At 41.4% G+C, this 19,862-nt stretch overlaps 1 long non-coding RNA gene across 1 annotated transcript in view; it reads right to left on the reverse strand.

Annotated features, from left to right (window-relative positions):
• LOC137863000 (uncharacterized) overlaps window positions 1-19,862 on the reverse strand; it is an 89,622-nt gene that overhangs the window by 21,363 nt on the left and 48,397 nt on the right. Inside the window, exons 11-18 of the long non-coding RNA XR_011100617.1 lie at window positions 19,076-19,351; window positions 13,797-13,894; window positions 12,522-12,590; window positions 12,246-12,448; window positions 6,603-6,941; window positions 6,286-6,404; window positions 2,048-2,397; window positions 453-660 (exon numbers count right to left, since the gene is read on the reverse strand). This is a non-coding gene — a long non-coding RNA (uncharacterized lncRNA). The remainder of the gene's footprint in view (window positions 1-452; window positions 661-2,047; window positions 2,398-6,285; window positions 6,405-6,602; window positions 6,942-12,245; window positions 12,449-12,521; window positions 12,591-13,796; window positions 13,895-19,075; window positions 19,352-19,862) is intronic.

Genomic DNA, 19,862 nt, shown 5'->3' on the forward strand with positions numbered 1-19,862 from the left:
TTCACTCTTTCTCTTTTTTAAGTTTTAATCTCAGCCTTAGGTGAGGTGCACTGAACAGACATGATGAAGCTTTCAGGATGTTAGAAAGTAAACTGCTGGAAGAGGTCAGTGAGAGCAGAAACCAATAAAGCACAAGAAGGAAGTTTGATACGTACGAACAAAGCAATTGGTAATGATGTGAAATAGTTGGGTCAAATGAGGGCTGTGCACAAATGAAAAGATTCACCTCCAAACACCTGAAAAGTTTACCTAACCTGCTTTTCCTTGACAGGAGCTAGTCTGTTGCTGTGAACCACTGCTAACAGCTTTACACCCTGCTTTTATTTTCACATCTCCACACACACGTGAGCATCTGGCCATCAGCAGTGGGGTGGATTCTTTTTCAAAAGAAACTCCTTAAATCCTATAAGCTTCCTGCATCCTTTTCTCTTCCATTCATTGCCACTTATTACCTGAAAAGTGTGATTTAAGACCAGGTTTCCAATATCCTCTCTTAGCACCAGTAAAGCCATTGAATTCAAATGGATGGCCTCTGATGTATGGGATTGTTCGGCATAGAGGTGGCCTCGCTGAGCTACTACTTCATCAGGCAGCAATCAGATAGTGCAGCTCCCATTAAGGAGGGCAAATTTCCCAATTTGCCAGGCAGGGGATGTTTGCCTACAAAAGGAAGATTCTTTTTTGAGATAGATTTCTCTTCTAGATCCCCAGACTTACTCAGGAAAAAAAAAAAAAAAATATATATATATATATATATAAACTGTCAACTCGGATTATCCCATTTTCATGCTTAACAAAAACTAAGTTTTTAAAACAGGTGATGAAAACAAATCAGAATAGTGAGATATTTTGACGACCACAGTATATTTGAGATTGTTTCCTCTCTTTCCCTCCCTTTCTAAGGTGGTGGCAGCGTAAGATGAGAAATATTCTCTGTCCTTTGAAACTTGCAAGTTGAGGCTCTGCTCTTGGTACAGTTTTAGGGGATAGAAATGAAATAATATTTTCATGAAATAATATTTTCATGAAATTCTTTAGAAAGTGGAGAACTTTCTGTTGTTTCCTCACTGTCTCTGTGTCATCACTGGCCTCCTCTAAGGAATCACCCTGACACTTCCACGATGGCAGTGGTAGAGCGACCTGAAGGGAATTAAATTTCTAGTGCCTTGCTCAGCTGGCCTCTGCGACATGACTTTCTTGTTCTCTGGGAAGGCTGCCAGCCTGCCAGCTGCAGCCTGTGCCACCCCTTGGTGGACCTAGAGGGCACTTTCCTAGACCTCAGTGAGGGCAGCATTTATTAAAAGGAGAATTACAATATTAATAGGATAAATTATTATTTTATTTTTGTTTTGCTAATGACAAAGAACTTCATTTCTCCATACTTGGAAGCAGTTATATACCCAACTATGCCAATCTCAATATTATCTCAGATGGGTACTTGCTCCCTGGAGGCCCTTAGGGGAACGACCTTATGTCCCTCTACCTTTGATAAAGCACTGCCTGCATGCATATAAATCAATTAACATCATCAACTTATGCTAATTTTGAATTTAGATGGCAGGCTGGAAATAAACAGAGGTGTTTATGACTGTCTAGAAAAGAAAACACAATGACAAGCTTCCCTCCTCCTCACCGTACGCACAAAACTATACCCACACTATACGCACACACACTGCCAGCCAGCCAGCCCTTGCCCCACAAGAAGCCTTCATTTAGCTGCTTGTGCTCTCTCTGTTTTCTAGGGGGATTTTGACAAGCAGAGCAGCCAAAATAACACACTGCAACACATAAACATCCCTTGTCAACCATTTACTCGGCTTTGCTACTCTGCCAGTTGCATTCCTGATTTTGTTGTTTTTTTCTGGTGTTGGTTTCTTTAATTTAGGATACTCCGAGGATTGGGGGGTTACCAGCCTGGCATGGAAAAGACATTTAGAAGTGGAAAGGATTACTCAAACCATGAAGAGAATTTCTTTTTTCATAGTCTGACTATCCATAGGAAACAGCACATCACAGCCTCCCCCACCCCACTGGAAGCACAACTTACCACAGGAGTAGTCAGGAGCCGTGCTGACATCTCAGGTCCCAACAACTGCAGGGAACGTTTCTGTAAACATGTCCAGGGTGAAAACTGAGCCTTAAACCACAGAAGACAAAAGCAACCCCAGCAGCCTTTGTGATCAGATGTAGGGAAAAATTCTTTTCTGACTTCATCGCTGGTAAGTAGGTGAATGGTTCCTATGCAGCCAAGGCACAGCAAGCAGACACCCAGGGAGCTTTAAGGTCCTACAGGCTCATCAACAGAAGCTCCTTGTGTTTCATCCTGGAGGACTTCCCCTTTCTCAGGCTCTGCGTGTGTCTGGGCACAAGCTGGGCAATGTGTTGAGTATGAGGGTGCTGTTCAGAGAACAAGACACTTCAGTATATGACATGTTTAATGGAAGACATGCAGAACTGTGTGCTGAGAATCTATTGTCTGCCACTGACATGTCTTCATGATAAACATATTCATGAACTAGGGATAATTTTTATCTCTGATTAAAGCTGTGAGCAGGCACAACTCTTTTCCAATTGACAGCTCTGGGCAAGGAATGGATATGGCAGAATTGTCTAAAATACAAGTCAAGTTAATTTCTTTGGATCCTGCAATTCTCATCAACATGGGCATTTTCTGACAATCTGATTTACTTACCATCAGTGCCCAGCTATCTATGCCAAGGCAAAGAAAAACAGAGGACATATGCTGAAAAATTTGTAACATGGTCCCCTAATCAAGTGCTGGCTCCATCCTGTATCCTGTTATAAATTGTAATCTACATTGTGTCTACTGTACACATGTCATTATTCTTTCCTCTGATATCTCAAACAGCTCTGCCTGATTGCATTTAAATACTTTTTTAAAGTCATTATTGGTTCTCCTCTTATTTATATGTTGCTGGGCTCAGTGGTTATCTTCTTTTCTTATTAGCAGAGGGACTCAAGGTTACTTTTATTCTTCATATCCGAGGAGCCAATTAACTTCCAGCCTCCCCCAATGCCATCCCAATAAATAGAGGCTGCTGTAGCCATATTTCCTTCCAGAGGGAGACCAGGATGTTCAGCCAATTCTGAATCCACTCATAGTGATACTGCATGGTTGAGATATTCAAAGGACTGACTGCTTGTCTGACTGCTCTGTGAGCTGCCTTCTTTGTCATGTTTCTGTTGTGCTCAGAGTTTTTGTGTATCCCTTCCCAAAGGAAACTCATTCCTGAGCAATACTATGGCGAGAATATCTCTTGTCAGAGGTGGGAGAGCTGAAGGGCTTTTATTCATTTATTTATTTGGGGGCTTGACAATAAAATATATTTTTTCTCTCTTTCTTCCTTCAGTCTCCCTACAAGTCCACAAAATACTTTGAAAATTATTTATCTTCCATTTAAAACTGCTGGGGGCCAGGCCAGTCCCTATGTTTTCTGGAGCAAGTAATTAAAACACCGTAGCAGCTTTCATGGGAACAGCTGTCCTAAAAAGAGAGCAAGGCACAGGCACACCCAGGGCACAGCCTCTCCATAAATAATGTGGCTCCAGCCCTCTTAAATATCCTCAGTAAGTCTCACTAGGCGTTGTGGGGAGCCATTATATTCGCTCAAGACCATGCAGCCCAGCAGCATAAAGCTGCTTCTCTGCTTGGGGGCAGAGGAGCAGCGCCAGCACCCGCCACTTGCTGAAGCTGGCAGACTGATGAGGCAGCAGTGTTTATGGTGGTCTCTCCCTTTTATGCATGGCTTTCTCCTGCTTTTGCAAATCCTTTTCCATCCTTCAATGTGGGGGAAGGCGAGACCATGCAGGTGGCCGTGTGCCCCAGGACAGGGAGAGTTATGTGACTGAAAGTTGGCGAAGGCCCGCCGTCGACTTGAGTCCCAGCTGGTGGCACTACATCATCCCTGCAAGGCCCCTGAGGTGCCTCGCAGGAGGGGGAGGGCAGAGATCAAGCAGGAGTCAAGGTCAGAAAGGCGACACAAGGGGAGCTGGCTCCTTGTGGAACCAGAGAGGGTGTTGTGAGCTTGGGACTACCCAGCTATGGCCATGAAACTAGAGAAGGGGGCACAAAAAGAGCCAGTTTCACACAGCAAAGTGCAGTTTGGGTGTGCAAAAGAGGCCTGTGCTGATCTGGAAGGCAAAGAGGGTCACGATGGGTGGCTGTGAGCAACATGCAGTGAAGGATGGAGTGCCAAATCTTGCCAGCAAGGAGCAAAAGAACACCAAACCTCCATTTGTGAACCTAATAGGCGTGTGACACAAATGTGGTGGTAGTAGTTGAGCCTTCCCATCTGGCACCTCTGATTAATCAAAGGCCTCTAAAGCCAAGGAAACCTCTGAAAATATCCATCAACAAGAGCTGAAAGAGGGAGAGAAAGTAAGGCAACCCCAACTGTGTCTGCAGAGGCTGTGCTTGATGCTAACAGGTGGTGATGAACATCGCATGATTTAGAGCTCAGAGGGGAATAGGAATCTGAAGGATCAAATATCATTCCAAAACACAGCCAGGCTTTGGGACCTGAACATTTGGGCTCTGAGTCTTCCAGGACAGACATGAACTTGAAAGCAGGGAGAGGAAATGTGGAAATCGGCTCCAGCTCAGCATTTCTTGCTTTAAAATTGGGTTGATTTTTAAATGATTATAAAAGAAATGACTAGCTCACCTGACATGCCTACTTCCTCTAGAAAACAGAAAAATATGAAGCAAAGTCTGCTTTTGCTCATATCCTAGACAAGTATGCCAACCCCATTTCTTTCTTTCAATAGCATTTTGCATCCCTTACCCATTAAGTTGTGATGACACCTGTACCCATACCCTGTACGAATGCTGATTGGAAGGATGAAGACTGGCAGAAGTACAATCTACAAGTGATTTATGAGCACAATTCAGTAGCTCTTGTCAATATGCTTTATGAACAGCCTGGTTCCTTGAATTGCTGTAGGCATCATTTCTGCAAAGATACATACAGGTCTCAGGTGCTCTGCAGGAAGCAAGAGCTCTGCAAGACACCAAGAAAGTAAAGGAGAAGGGATGGAGTAATCAAATCAGAAACTGCGGAGGAGGGAAAATTCATTATCCCAAAATTGCAGGACTGAAGTTCAGCAATGGAAGAAGCTCACTGGTTTGGAAAAATCTTGCCTGGATTTTGCCACCAGAAAACATTTGAAGACTTCCTTACCATTGTCCCCAATATCCTTAGCAGTTAATAGCACCCTGTTCTTCTCCTCAAGCAGAGACCTAACATAAAAAGAGTTTATTCATCTCACAGTTAATACTAAGAGGTAATATTAACCAGCACAGGCTAGCATATCAAACCCATGGTAAATAGGATCCGAATTGGTGCTGACAAAGATTGGGTGGGGAGACTGCAGAGAGAGGAGAAGGATTCATTTTCTTTCGCTATTGTGTCAGAATGAACCCTTTGAAAAGAGGACAGTGCAGCTTTAATAATAAATAAAAAATAAAAATAAAAAATAAAAAAAAAAAGAAAGAAGGAAAGAAAGAAAAAAAGAAAGAAAGGTGCCTCAGTTGTCTCGGCAGCTGATCAACAAAGGAGCAGTCGTGAGCTGTAACCTCTTGGAGCTGCAGTCTGGAACATGACACATGTCAGCCTATGATAAATGGTGCGGAGTGTGTGCAATTTCAAGCGCAATGCCCTTGAGATGCTCAGGACCCCGATCGCAAATGTTATTGTTAAATTAAACCTTAAAGGAAGGATTGGAAAGGGGAGGGGTGGGTTTGTGCGTGTATGTGCGTATGCGCATGCGTGGGTATTTATTTATATATATATATATATATGGATATATGAAATACACAGAAGAGACAGAAAAAGCAGCAAGATGAAGAGAGAAAAACTTTGTATTCCTTTTAATTGAATTATGCATCTTCTAGGTCTGGCTGAGCCATGGGAGAACTTCTGGCAGGATTTTCTGTCCTACAGCCATTTTATTACCTTTGCTCCATCACAATTTGATAGCTAGAGATCAGCTAACGTAGGTGAGTGTGAGAATGAAAAACAAACAAATAAGTAGGTACCTGCCACAGATGTGCAGCTCCTATAGCTCAAGCGTTCTGCATCCAGATAGCTTTTAATCCAAATGAGTGAAGTTTCAGAGAGTTTTGAGGACTAATTTGGGGAATTGCCAGTCTCTGAAGGTGTGTTTGTTAGTTAAGCTGTTTGATGGCATGTGTTTGTTCTTTCTGGGGCAAACATTTAAAAGCATCTCTGAGAAATAGGGGTGGTATTCACAGCCTTAACGTACCTTGGGGAGCACAGGGTTAGGTCACTGCAATTCCTGGAGGTAGATTTCATCCCCAGCTTATAGGTACAGCCCCAAAGTTTGGAGGACACTGCTTCTGTGGTGCCAGAATCCTACTTTTCCTGTGGTTTGAACATTGGAGGTGGAACAGAAGCAATTAAGACATTTTTCTTTAGACAAGAAATTGCAATAATAAAAGTGGTCAAGGGGTATGGAATAGAGAAGGAAACAGAATGAGTGAGAGAAAAAATAGCCACCCCTGCATCCAATCAACCACCCCAAACAACCTTTTGCCAGGAGAGGTGTTAAGGAGGGCTCACCAAGCCTTATTCTCTAGCTTTTGCTTCATATGGGTGGAACGGAGAACAAGGACCACGTCTTCTGCAATCCCAACTCTGTAGCTTCCAGGTCCCTCCTTGCTCCCTCTGGAGAGACAAGATCCAACTGCTTCCATGCTGGGAATGTTTCTCGTCACCCTGGACCTGGACTTTGACTTGTTCTTCTTTTCCTTTCCTTCCGCTGCTTATTTTACATCTTCAATCTTTCACATGTGCAGAGGAGTCTCCAGTTTTAACTCATCCAGATCCCTCAGAAGTCCTTTCTTTACCTTCTGCCTTTCCATATTCCCTCCCCCATGGCATCCATGCTAAGTGCAATTACTGTAGGCAGTGCAGGAAACACAGAAGAGAATGGAGCTGTGTAAATGAGGGGGAGGACATGGAGGGGAGAGGTATGGGGTGGGAGATGCTGGAAAGTGTTCAAGGGGAAATGCTTGCATGACTTGCATAATTGAAGGGAAGAAAGAAGCAAATGAACAACATAAACCTTCCACTTGAAAAGGAGATGGGAAAAGCCCTTAAATCATAATGAAAAGAAAATTCAAACAAGCAATAAAAGGTAACAAAGGACTACCAATGACTCATTAAGTAAGATATATTGTTTGCTCTAATTTCTCCCAAACACAAGATAAACCCATTGGCCAGGAATGACCAGCATAAGTGACTTCCATGACCTATATAAAACACCTAGGACAATGAAAAGGTAGCAGAGACCTGGCCCCAGCAGCCATATCCATCTGCTTATTGTCCCTGGTTGCCTCTACAATAATTCCTTGTCTATTAGGGCCTTTAGAGTGACATGACAATATTATAACCAAGGTTCAGATTTGAGAAATATAATGAAGGCAAAAAGCACATTAGATACCAAAGTACTAAGTATTATTATTTTTAGAAGGCATCTTACGAACATCCTACGGCTTGTTTTGTACTTTTTGGCTACCGTTGCCTAGCGTCCAGGAAAAGTCAAGTCCTTTTTCGGTTCTTTGGAACATTTTCCCCATGTTTCTTGTTATTAAAGAAAATAAACATTAGACAAAAGCAGACTTTATTGTAACTATAAATAATTCAATGCAGATGGATTCATGGAAAATACCAGAAGGCAGATTTTGAGAGAGAAAGAAAGAAGAGTGCTCTAAGGTTAGATGGTGAGGAAAATAGAAAGGGTGAAGAGTCAAGAAACTGCAAGATCTCAAGGAGAATAGATACAAACAAGGAGGTAACTAATGAGAAGGTAATAAAAATAAAGGTAACTTGAAAAGGCAATACAGCCTGTATAAAAAGTTCATGGTTTTAGTTACAACTTTAGTTCCTGCCACTGTGGAAAAGAAGACATTTGCTATCTGTCTTGGGAGAGTACCATAGAGATCCATTTAATAATATCCCATACCGATGTGTCACCTACAATTGGCAGTTGCAAATAACATCAAGATGATTATTAAACAATGGATCCTCCCATCTAATACTTAGATGTGACAACCCAGACTCATGTGTGTGGCCAAGCACATCTCAGAGAACAGTCCAGCCACACACAGGAGTGAATTGTTTCATTGCTACTTTTTTCACAGAATTATGTGGGCTCAGAATCCCAATGGTTCACATGGATGGGTGATACAGTGACAGATGCCTGGGATAAAAAGCTCTTTTGGTTGAATAAATCTACTTGATATTCAATGTTCTGTGTTAGCTTAGAAAAATGCCCTTTGCATTACCTTCTCTTGAACCAACAGACAGCAGTCCTTATTTTTCTAAACTGCAGGAGCCCTTTAAAACAGAGGTGAAATACAGTAGAAATGTACTTTAGTGGGAAGCTTGGAAATCCAAAGTCTACTCTCAACTCTGATATCAGCTCACGATGCAACATAAATCTGGTTGCACCATACCTCAAGGAGGTGTGGGGGGGAAGATCTAAAAACAATTCAGCAGGGCTTCCAAGTGCTTTCAGACTGTGGAAGATAATGCCAAGATACAATGCATCTGGCTTCATTCATATACCCTATATCTTTTCATATAGTTTTATAGTTCTATAGGTTCCAGAGAAAGAAACCAGGAATAAGACAACTAGATTCGGTCTCCTCTTTTTCAGCATCTGTGTTACGGACTACACCAACTGCTCATGCATTCTGTTTGTCTAATTTGAAGAGTCCAACTGTGAACCTTCCTAAGGAAACAGGGATGCTGCATACTTACAATTAATGTACGCCCATTGTGGCCACTTATTTATAATGAAAATCTTATTGGCCTTTTTTGGTGGGGACAATGGCTAATGCTAGGCACATTTCTGGGAGATATCCATATAAATACAGATAGACAAATCAAGGTGAATAAAGTCCACAAGTATTCCTGTACCTGTTGCTTTTGATTTTTTTTATTTTTTTTTTTCACTATTTGGATGACAGCATGGGGGGGACTTGTTCTTAAAATTTCAGAGATCGGGGAATCCTCTCCAGCAGCAGAGCTTGTGTAAATTCTATCAGTTCTGAATCACATGTTTGTAACCATAAGACATCTTTAAACTAACCTTAACGTGGAGAAGAAAAAGCTGTCAGCACTGGTATATGAATGAGTATTTGACACAGCTATCTTTGAATGAGTAGTTTTATTTGAAGATAAAAGGAAGTTCACTAAAAGCTATGTTTTCCACTAGTATGAAAGTGAAGATCAAACATTTTTACAGGCCCAAATCCCCATTCCCCTATATTCTTGTTCTCTGCTGCCTGTCCCCTCACTTACAACTCCCAGCATTGTTCCCAGAGTTCCTCAAACCATTTATTTTCTCTCCACTGCTTACCTACCTGAAGCAACATCAGTATATAGCCATTGCAAGTCAAAAGGTATATATACACACAAAGGACCTCTGAGAACATGGAGAAGTAAACTGATGTCAGAGAAGAATGAACATGGAGAAAAGCCTACCCTGTAGCTCGGTGGAGCTGGTGAGGAAATGAGTGGTGGGAAGGAAGAAGGGCATTTATAGGAGGAATGGAGTGGCTTTGCTTGATTGCAAAGAACCGTTTCAAAACAACTGATTTTGCTGATATTGCACAAGAGAAACACAATGCCTTCTTTAGGTATTGGTTCTCCGGGGCAAAGGTGAATACCATACCAGGTGAACACGTTAGGAACTGAACAGGAATCACTGAAGCCAGCATAATAATAATAATAGTAATAATAATAATAATAGAAGGCAGGAAGGGAGGGAGGAAGGGGAGAAAGGGAAGGAAGGAAGGAAGGAAGGAAGGAAGGAAGGAAGGAAGGAAGGAAGGAAGGAAGGAAGGAAGCATTATACCTTCATGCACCATGTAAAACATACAAGGCTTGTTTGTACAGTCACTGTTTTGAAAATAATTGTATTTTTGTGATGCATTGTGGCTTTTTTTTTTTTTCGCAAAGCCATATGACAATGGATACTGAATTGGAAGGCAGAGGAGCTGTAAAACGGGTCTGTGAAGACAGATGAATCTGTCTCTCTTTCTCAAGGCTGCCTTTGGAAAAGGTGCTGCAGTAGCAAGCTATCTTCTTTGAACACAAGGCATATGAAGAGAGAGACAGAAAGGTTTCCAGGGAAGAGAACCACCCAGCCAGAGGTGGGAAAAAAGGCTTACTTTGAGCCTGTAAACATTTGAAAAACAAAAGTGGAAGCACAGGGAGAAATCATCTTCTTGTCATTCTCTTGCTTTGCCACACACTGGAGGAATGGCACATTGTTCTTCTGCCGAACAATGCCCCATTCCCACCACGTGCAATTTTCTCTCATTGGGAAAAGAATGTGAGCTTTACTTTGCTTTATTATCAACTCTGTGCATGTGGAGATAACTGCAAAGACTGGTTTGTCCCTGAAAGCAAAAATGAATTTTGATCAAAATTGGATTACGGGGCATTTCATTTCTCCTTAAAAATGGTGGTAAACTGATTTCGCATTTACTCAATATGCAAAAAAATAACAAAATAAAAACTGCCAAGACTAAATAATGGTACTGAAAAGGAAAATAAAGCCCCCCCCCAAAAAATTCCTGAAAAATAATTGGACTGAAACAGCTCTGAGTCAGATTAACTTTAAATCTTCTTAAGAACGATGAAGGTTCTTGCAACCAAAGGCAAGTTATTTCATTAGGCTGATTCTGCATATTTATTTCCCAGTCTGCCTACTTAATGCAATATGTCTTGGTTATTAGGGGCAGATTTTTCTTGCTATATATTAATGACATTGCATTAGGTTTAGAAGTAGAAGTCCACGATCAAGGCAATCACAGAATATTAAGTGCTTAGTCAAGTCCCAGTCAAACTGTGGTGAAATGGGTTAAAGGGAGATGGTCAGAGCTGCCAATCCCAAAATACAACCCAGCCCATGAGCCCATCCTGCAGCCAAAGGAATAGTACTCTTTTTGACTTCAGCAGACACTGTTATGGAAAATATTTCTGTCTGAAACAAAATTGGCCTGTAATCTGGGTAAGCTATTCAGAGCAAACAGTGGCAAATTTAGCCCTTTCTCCTGTTTGTAAATTGTCCATGTATGGACTTTGTTTTTTTAAGTGCCTTTGCACATATTTGCCTGACAAATACTACTAATAAAAATATTGCAGCAGATTGGTGACATTGATTATGTCTTTTACTTTCTGCGATAGATTGTGGTGTATGACTGGTCCTCTAGGTTATGATGCAATTTAGCCATAGAGTCAATATGCTAAAATATCAGTGTAAGATGTACTAAATCAGATCCTTATGAATTTTAAAGACCATGTTTGAAGTTCTTCCTCAATCTGTTTACCAAATCAGTATGGTTGCTCCCAAATTAAAGTGCTGTGCCCTATAAGCAAGAAGATCAAAATTATGAGCCATCATAATCCTACTTGCACCAGTAAATAATAGCTATTTCGGCTGTAAGATGAAAGCAGCTTTGGGGGCTATAGTATTAACACTTCAAAAAGTTCCCTACTGACATCAACTTTCTAGTATTCAAAGTAGTCTAGCACATCAGGCTGTGGGTCCTGAGCTGAGCAAAGTGTCTGGCCTAGATCTACTGAGATACAAAGGAGTTATCCCTTGTATTTTAAAAGATTTGTCTTATATGTGTTTTTGTTGCTCTTGTTTTGTTTTGGTTTGGTTTTGAGGGAATCTTATTGATAATAACATTATAATACCTAAAAGTGGAAAGTCTATGACTATAGCAAACACTGTAGGGACCCTGTATATTAGGGTTGCATACAGAGGCAAATTCCATCCAAAGGTTTGAGAGCTCAGTCTGAAGGTACAGAAACCTTTTGATAATATTTGCTACCCTGAGCCTATATTTTATACAAAAATTGCAGCTTAGGACTTGAATTCTCCACGAAGTGATTGAGGTCCACCTGGCTTACAGAGCAATGGAAAGCCTCATCTCCCATTCACCTGGATGCCCATTTGTACCCAGACCAGCTCACTCCCCTTTCTGCCAGTGCCAAAAGGGCAGACCTCAGGCTGTCCTCACCTCCCAGGACATGACCAGAAAGAGGACCAAAGGCTACACTGCATCCCAGAGTAGATATCCCTGCAAATGACTAAAGGATCCCCATACATTCATTATGTCGCGCATGCACATTCAAGTAAGGGAAAAGCTGTTCTACAATTACAAAGAAACTATGTATTACCTGTGAGATATCTGATTCTCGAGCATGTCAAGGAAAGGAAAGCATCGCATGGGTCACGCTGACTCCTCTTGTCTTGACGTTTGCTTATATTTCTCCCCAGGAAGAAAACTTTTCTTGCTGATGTACCAGTCTCATGAAAAAAAAAAAAAATCCCCTTCTGCCGACATTCCTTTCTGAGTCTGGGAACCTCTATTGTCTTTTCTCTGGTAATAAATGATAATAATTAAAGGCAAATACACAATAATTAGTCACACTAGGTTTATCCATCTGGCATACCTGTATCTCATCACTGTGTCTTTGAAACAGATGACAAGCACCATATTGCACAACATCCTGCTAATGGGCCTGAGCAGGGAAAAAGAAGGTAAAAGGGTTACCACACACCCAAAAAAAAAAAAAAAAGTAAAAGAAAAAAAAAGGTCAGCAACAGGGAATGAGAACATTATATAGCATTATATAGCATTAAGAAATTAGCAGTGGCTGACTGTCAAGTTATAAACCACTTACTGGCAGATGTGCTTTCAGGTGGGGGTTAGAAAAACATGGAAATATGTGTTACTCTGCTTAAACTACCTCCTGCTTAAAATACACCTGACGTACCTAGTGTTAAAATGAGGAACAGTTCCTGGAAGATTTTAGCTGGATATGTAGATGCATAAGGAAAATTTTCTAGGCTACCTGAAAAGTTTGGGTTTCATTCTGAGAATAACTCATTATGGACCAAGTAATCAGCTAGATTGATCCCTCTTCACTGCGGGCTCATTGATGCACATTAGGAGTCTCTCCATCCCTATCAGAGCTGCCTGAGAGAAGGCAGAGCAAAATTAATACAGCAAAGTATTTTCACCAAATATTTACTCCTTCGGGAAAAAAAAAAAAAAAATCATACAAGGCTGGCATTTGATTTCTGGGAGCTTCTGAGAAGCAGAGATTTACTTGTATAAATAATCACAGAGAGCCAATTTCAGTCACATGTATTTAGATTTCGATTAAACCTCCACAAGTGCTTCAACTCGTTTTCAAACAGGCGGCAGAAACTTTCATGCACTGAGAGCTGATTGTCTGGTGGTAATGATTTTCTGGTCACAGTGCAGCCATGCCCAAGACAACTGATATGGAGTTGGGCCCAGCTATGTTACCTAGCTGCATAAAAACAAAAAAAGCAAACAAAGGCGGTGCCTGGCCAAAAGCCTCTACAGCCTAGATGTAAGACAAGCATCAAATGATTTTGTGCTTCCCTAGATCTAACCTGCCTGAGTCTTGTATAGCTGCAAGCCATAAGTTGGCAGCTTCTAAACCTATAAAAAGTTGAAAATAAAATAAATAAAATTATCTGTAATATACTATGAGGCAATCAATAAATCAATCAAAAAAATAAATAGATAAAAATTAGACCATTGGTAATTTATACCCATTACTCACCAAGACTTAAAAGAAAAATCATACTTTGGAAATATCTAGCTGAACATCAGTCTGCTCTGTTACCTGAGCAGATTTCTATCTGGCAGGGATTTAGGGAACATCTCAATTTGGTCTTTGTAATGAGCATACCTGTTCTGTAGGTGTTACTGAATCCCAAATCATCACAAGTTATAACGTGCCTGATGGGACTCTTGGCAGCTGAAATTTCCTTTGTTGGGCATCCCAGTCTGAGGAAGAGAATAATGTGATGAACATGGCTAGTTTTACCTGTGCTTACATGTGCTTAAGCATCCAAGGGTTAGTAGAAATGCTAAGGCAAAATTATTTGTTTTCATGTAGTAATTCCAGTGCATTAGGAACTCAGACCTAATTAAGGAAATAAAGGAATTTAAGAAAGCAATGGGAAATGTGGTGTTTTCCCAGCACCTATTGATCTCTATACCTGACCATATTAACTTAAGGAACACATCATGAACTTTGTGGAAGAACAGATTTTTTTTCCTTAGACATCTGGTGTTTATCTTGCACAGTTTTTCAGCCCAGAAGCAACTCATTTCAGTCTAGCTAAGCCTACTGGTGTACATCACACACAATATATTGTGATGTTTTTGCATTAGTCTGCAAATAAGTTGCATCTTCCTCAGCTTGGTAAACCCGATGAGACTCTGGACTAGGGAGTTTATATAAAAACAGAGAAAAAAAATGGAATTCGTTATTAATTCTTCCGAGGTAAATTAACTGGAAACAGCTTTTCAAAATACTTCCTGTACATAGTTTCTATACAAAGAGAGCTTCTCTTGTTTGTTTCTCTCTTCCTCTGGACAGTCCCTAGTGATGATTTTCACAGCTCTTATGGAAGCAGCTCATTGTTCTGCAGAGACTTAATTAAAGTGTACTTCCATATGAAATTAGGCTATTGTATTTATTTAAACTTTATGGTAACTGCTGTACAAGGGCTGTGGCTGTCTACATCCTACACCACACACCCACGTCTGTCCCCACCCCACCCCACCCCACCCCACCCCACTGTCACCACTCCCCGAAGGAAATGGGTCGTCATTCTGCCCTGGTTGAACTCCTCATCTACTCAAGTGATGCATTTGAACTTTAACCCATGGACAGCAATATTTGCTTGCCATGCCAGCATCTTTCACAGACAAAAGGTAAGCTGGAGTAGCTCTGGAGAGAGAAATGAATTGCTTGTGATTTTCTTCTCTCAAGCATTAGTTGATACCCTTTTGAATTTTTGCAGAGCTTGCATGGGTTTTCACACTTTCTGTGCCAGTCCCACCATCTTTTCAGGGCTAGTTTTCTTCTTGTGATTGAGCACTCCATTGTTATGGGAAAGTTTTTTTTCTTAAAATTGAAATGTTTCAAAGTTAATTAGCTCCAGCCATATCAATCAGATGAAACATTAAAGATTAAAGGTATAATTTCAAAGAAAGCACAATTGCCAGGTATCATTCAAACATTAAAATGTTTGAAAAGCTATGAAAGTTGGGGATCGTTGCAATTCATTTTCAGAACATTTCCCCCTTGAGACGCGTCTGGTTTTCAAAGAGTTGTTAGTGAATCCAAAACAACATGAGGTTTCATTGACTCCAATATGCTAAGTAGAGTTGCAGTGAGGAATAAAAATCAAATAAATATAATTAAAGCATCCAAATGGTCTGATGCCAATGTGATTGGCATTTTTTATTTTGTCCACAGAGAATGAGCTCCCAAAAAGAGTTTTTCCCTCAGCTGCACCAGCAGAAAGGAGCTCAGCCCCTCTCCAAGATCATAAGAAAAGTTCAAATTTCACTGAGGAGAGCCCAGGCACATCACAGGAAGAGAAAAGCTGAGGTTTCTAGCCCATCACTATCAGGATGAAATTGCATTTTCTGTCATACTCAAACATCTTGTTTAAATTAATGTTGCTGCAACACTCTCATATACAGCGTCTTCATATTTAACCTAATTTTTCAGATTGGTTGATTAAAATACAAATGTCCAGCAGATAATAAATCAGTTGTCTAAACACAGATTATAATCCAAGGCCTGTCCACAAATTATCTCGTCTGTTTTCTGCCAGGCCTGTATTTTATGCAATTGATAACCTACAGTTTCTTTCCATCTGAACTGATTATTCTCTTTCACACTGTCCCACAGGGCTGTATGCTGGCCCTCATGTTTGTGAAATGCTGAATTGGCTTCCTCTTCTAAATCAGCATGAGGAGTGAATTATTATTGCAACATCATATCACTATCGCTCAGATTTGCTTTGATTTATCTGCAGGCTGATCCCAATAGCCCAGCTCTGCTTTCCTGCTGGGTGGATGTGTTGATGCAGCTATTGTCCCAAATCTCATGGTAGACAGACCATAGCTGTGCTCTTTCTTTGCAGTTTGCCTGTCTGGATGATAGGCTCCATCCTGACACAGGGGCCACTTCCACCACACTGGAAGAAGATATGAGAAACCTCTCACTAGTCACAAATGTAATAATTCATCCCCACTGCGAAAGCTTTAGCCTAATTCTTTGGACACAGAGACCAGCTTCAGCTTGAGATTTTATAGTCATTGAAAACTTTTTTAGTGCTAACTCTGATATTCCTCTTCTCTGCATAACTGTCTGATTGCTGTATAAATCTCACTGAAGTCTGACTACCTCTTCCAGCAAAATTAACTTTTCTGACACTTGAATATATGCTTTAGGATTTCTTGCTCTGCTTTCTTTTTTTTTTTTTTTTTTTTGTTGCAATCACAACTCAAATATCAGTTGTACAACAAAAGGTTGTTTCAAAACTGAAGAAAACACTGAAGAAGCATCATGTTCAAAAGACAACATCTGGAGATGGAGTTTGAGTACAACCTTTTCCAGGTGCTATGTTTGCAAACCAAAGGGTACATATTCCTGTACCCTGAGAGTTCTTCCCATCTTAGGGAATACACACTTTAGTAGGTACCTGGAAAAAAATGATAGAAAAATGTGTAGCCTGATCTTTTGTGTATTTTTCCCTGTACTGGGCTCAGTTTCTAGGTAGAAGAAAATTTGGAGGATTGTCCGGGTCACATTAATTTAACTTGTTTTTGCTCAATGGCTGTAACCTCAGCTGTTTGCAATCTGTTGCTGTACATTCCTCTTTGCACAGGTCTAAGAAATTAGGACATGAGCTCAGCATCTTGAATAAGCTTCCAGTTTTACCTGCAATCTCTCCTGAGCATGTCACCTCAGCCCCCCCACCCCATTTTTGATTGCTTCATTAGTGCAATCCCTTCTCTCCTCAGAGAAGGGCTGTTTTAATGAGCTTATTTTTGGACTCCAAAGGTGCTGCAAGGAAAGGCAGGGATGACAGTTCTCTTTGATGCAAACCTGATAATGTGAAGGCACTTGCTGGCATATTGTACCTACACTAGAGCAGGGAATGCAAGTGAGGTGATATTTGATCTTCCCCAGCTAGCTCTTTATGATGCTCTTTTTTATACGGTTTGTATGTTTAACACCAGGCAGTGCTACACCAAGGCCTGCTCCCAGACTGAGTATGGCAGCATTTTAAACTCTCCTATATTACCTTTCAACCCCTGAAAAATGCACAAGGCCACACCTTACAGGACCTAAAGAGAAGAAATGAGGAAAAACAAAACAAAAATCTCAGCGACTATGAGAACAGGCAGAAAACTTCAGCTCCATTATCACTCCCCTTCATCTGCTCAAAACCCCTCGCTGCAGGGGTTGTCATGGTGATGCAGGTTTGACCTCTCACTTTTTACTCTTCCAGGAGCTAAAAAGGTAAAAATGAGCCATTCTGTCTCGAATGAAAATCAACCTCCCTCTGTCAAAAGACGCTGAATTGCTTTTTTCCCCTTTGTCAAACCTGAATGTTTCCATAGGCGACGTGGAAATAAATAAATAACCGGCACCAGGCACCAAGGAGTATCAGTGGGTTCAGCAGGATGCGGCTATGGTGGGAAGAGGCTCAGGATAGGGCTTGACAGGAGTGGTCCATGCCCAAGTTTCCCAGAAGTCATGAGGAGCTGCATCCTGTGTGCCCCCTTCATCCCCGGCTGTCTCTGCGGTTAGGTCCTCGCTCCGCCGGTTGAGCTTGGGGTTTGTGTTTGTGGCAACTCCAGGGCAGAAAAATCAAACTATTGATTGAACTGTGTAGCAGCCTCATAAGGCATTATTAGCAACCTGCTGTAAGTGAGACCAGAAAGGGTAAAATCATTTATTTTTATTAATATTCTTTAGAGTCAGGATTCAGCAAAAACTGCTGTTTGGCCAGGTTGGCAGCAAAGTGATGGCACTGTCTCCTTCTCTCTGGATGAAGCTGGTAATGCACATAGAGTGGTTTGTGTCTGGATGAGGGGGTGGCCTAATTTACTAGGATAGAGCCCCTGTCTGGACTATGAGCCGAAGTAATCTCCTTCTGTCGATTACTTTTGAATCTAAGTCCTCTGCTTTGATAACCAAATCCTTCCCTGCTTGCTTGCTCCCCTCCTCCAGTCTCTCCTCCCACCACTTTCACACAGTGCCAGAGTAGCGTGACATGTGAAACCAGCAGGACTTCAAATCAAATATTCATGTTAATGATCAGCTGGCCTTGAATGAAACATTTGAAGAACCTCTGATGCAGACGCCTCAACGCTTCATATGGCTCCATCAAACCTCTTCCTGCCAGAGAGGCTCCCCCAGTTCTAGCCTAAGAGAAAGTTACTGAATTTATTTGACAGAAGAGAAAAAAACTAAAACATACATAAAAATACACACACAGACACACATATATATATATATTGTGTGTGTATTTATATATCCTTTATATATATAAAGTGCCAGCCTTAAAATCCTGCTAAACTGCAATTGAAGTTTGGAGTCATCTAAAGTTCAAATGTTTCCCATGTCTTTGGTATCAAAGTTCCTGAGGACCAGTGCTGCTGGAACTTCTACTGCTGTACAAGGGCTTCACGGCACCAGAACACAGGAGCCCAGCTCATCTCCAAGCACAGTTATCCTCAGACCAGGGCTCATCTCTCTGCATACCCTTCATTCACACCCTTGCTACTACTTCTCTCTTCTTCCAAATGAGCTTTTAGTGAAACAAGTGAAACAGGCACGGCCTAGTAGTCCTTCCCCCAACACTGTACACACACACCCCAACCCCCAACTACAGTCTCGTGTCTGGAACATCTCCCCCAAAGGCTTTAGGTGCGAACCCCTGGGATGTGAGGGCACTGCTGCCTCCCACATGCAAGAATGAAAAGGCTGCGCTGAATGCCAAACTGCTCCGAGGCCCAAAATGGACAGTCACTCCTTCACCACTCAGCAATGCTCATGGAGGCACTGAATATTCCTACTCATCCAACATATCAATTAGTAACTTCTAGTTTTTTGAGAGCTAATGAATATGTGCAACCCCCATAATGACCTACCTTTCTCCTTTGCAGCCTCCCTCGTGTGTGGCCTTCCTCTCCTCCTCGTGTAGACCAGTAGCCTGGGAAATCTTCGTGGTAGATCCTGTGCTGCTCCCTCTTGCTCATTTCTGCACATAACTGCACGTTTTCATGCAGAAACCCAAACCTCCTCCAACTCCAGCAGTGACCATTGCTCCAAAAGTCACCGTGACCTCTTAATTCATTCAGCAGAGTCATGTCATGCAGGGACACAGCAGATTGCTTCTTTCTCTCAGCTAGTAGGCCGCTGATGCCCTGAGTTATGAAGACAGATGGTATTAGTGCCAGTACTTCAAGAATATCTCGTGGTAGGGCATTCCACAGGTTAATTATACCTGTTAAGCTTTTTCTTTTACAGCATTAGAGCCCAGTGAGTCTGGTTTGCCTCTATAAAAGACGGTTGGCACATTATGTGCAATCCATTTCTCTAGCACAGACAGGCATTTTCTAAGATTAAGCTTTACAGGGAAAAAAAAAAAATATCTCAGACATACCCCTTTGTCTTAATTTCAGCTATACCAGAAGCAAATCCACCTCTATTTAGACTTACTTTGGGGATCGGGGGTGATAGGGATTGAAGCATATAGTGCCCTAATCCCATTGTTTTCATATCATAATGCTCTGGAAATAAGATAGCTGAGGGATGTTAGGTAGGTGCTAACTTCTGTATATTTATGATCCTAGGTACAGCCCTGAAATGCAAATTAAAAAGAACTTCCCCCCACAATCACTTTCTCTCTCTCTCTCTCTTATCCTGCATTTTCTG

The sequence above is a fragment of the Anas acuta genome, chromosome 12 (genome assembly GCF_963932015.1).
Source record: "Anas acuta chromosome 12, bAnaAcu1.1, whole genome shotgun sequence".
Taxonomy (NCBI): domain Eukaryota; kingdom Metazoa; phylum Chordata; class Aves; order Anseriformes; family Anatidae; genus Anas; species Anas acuta.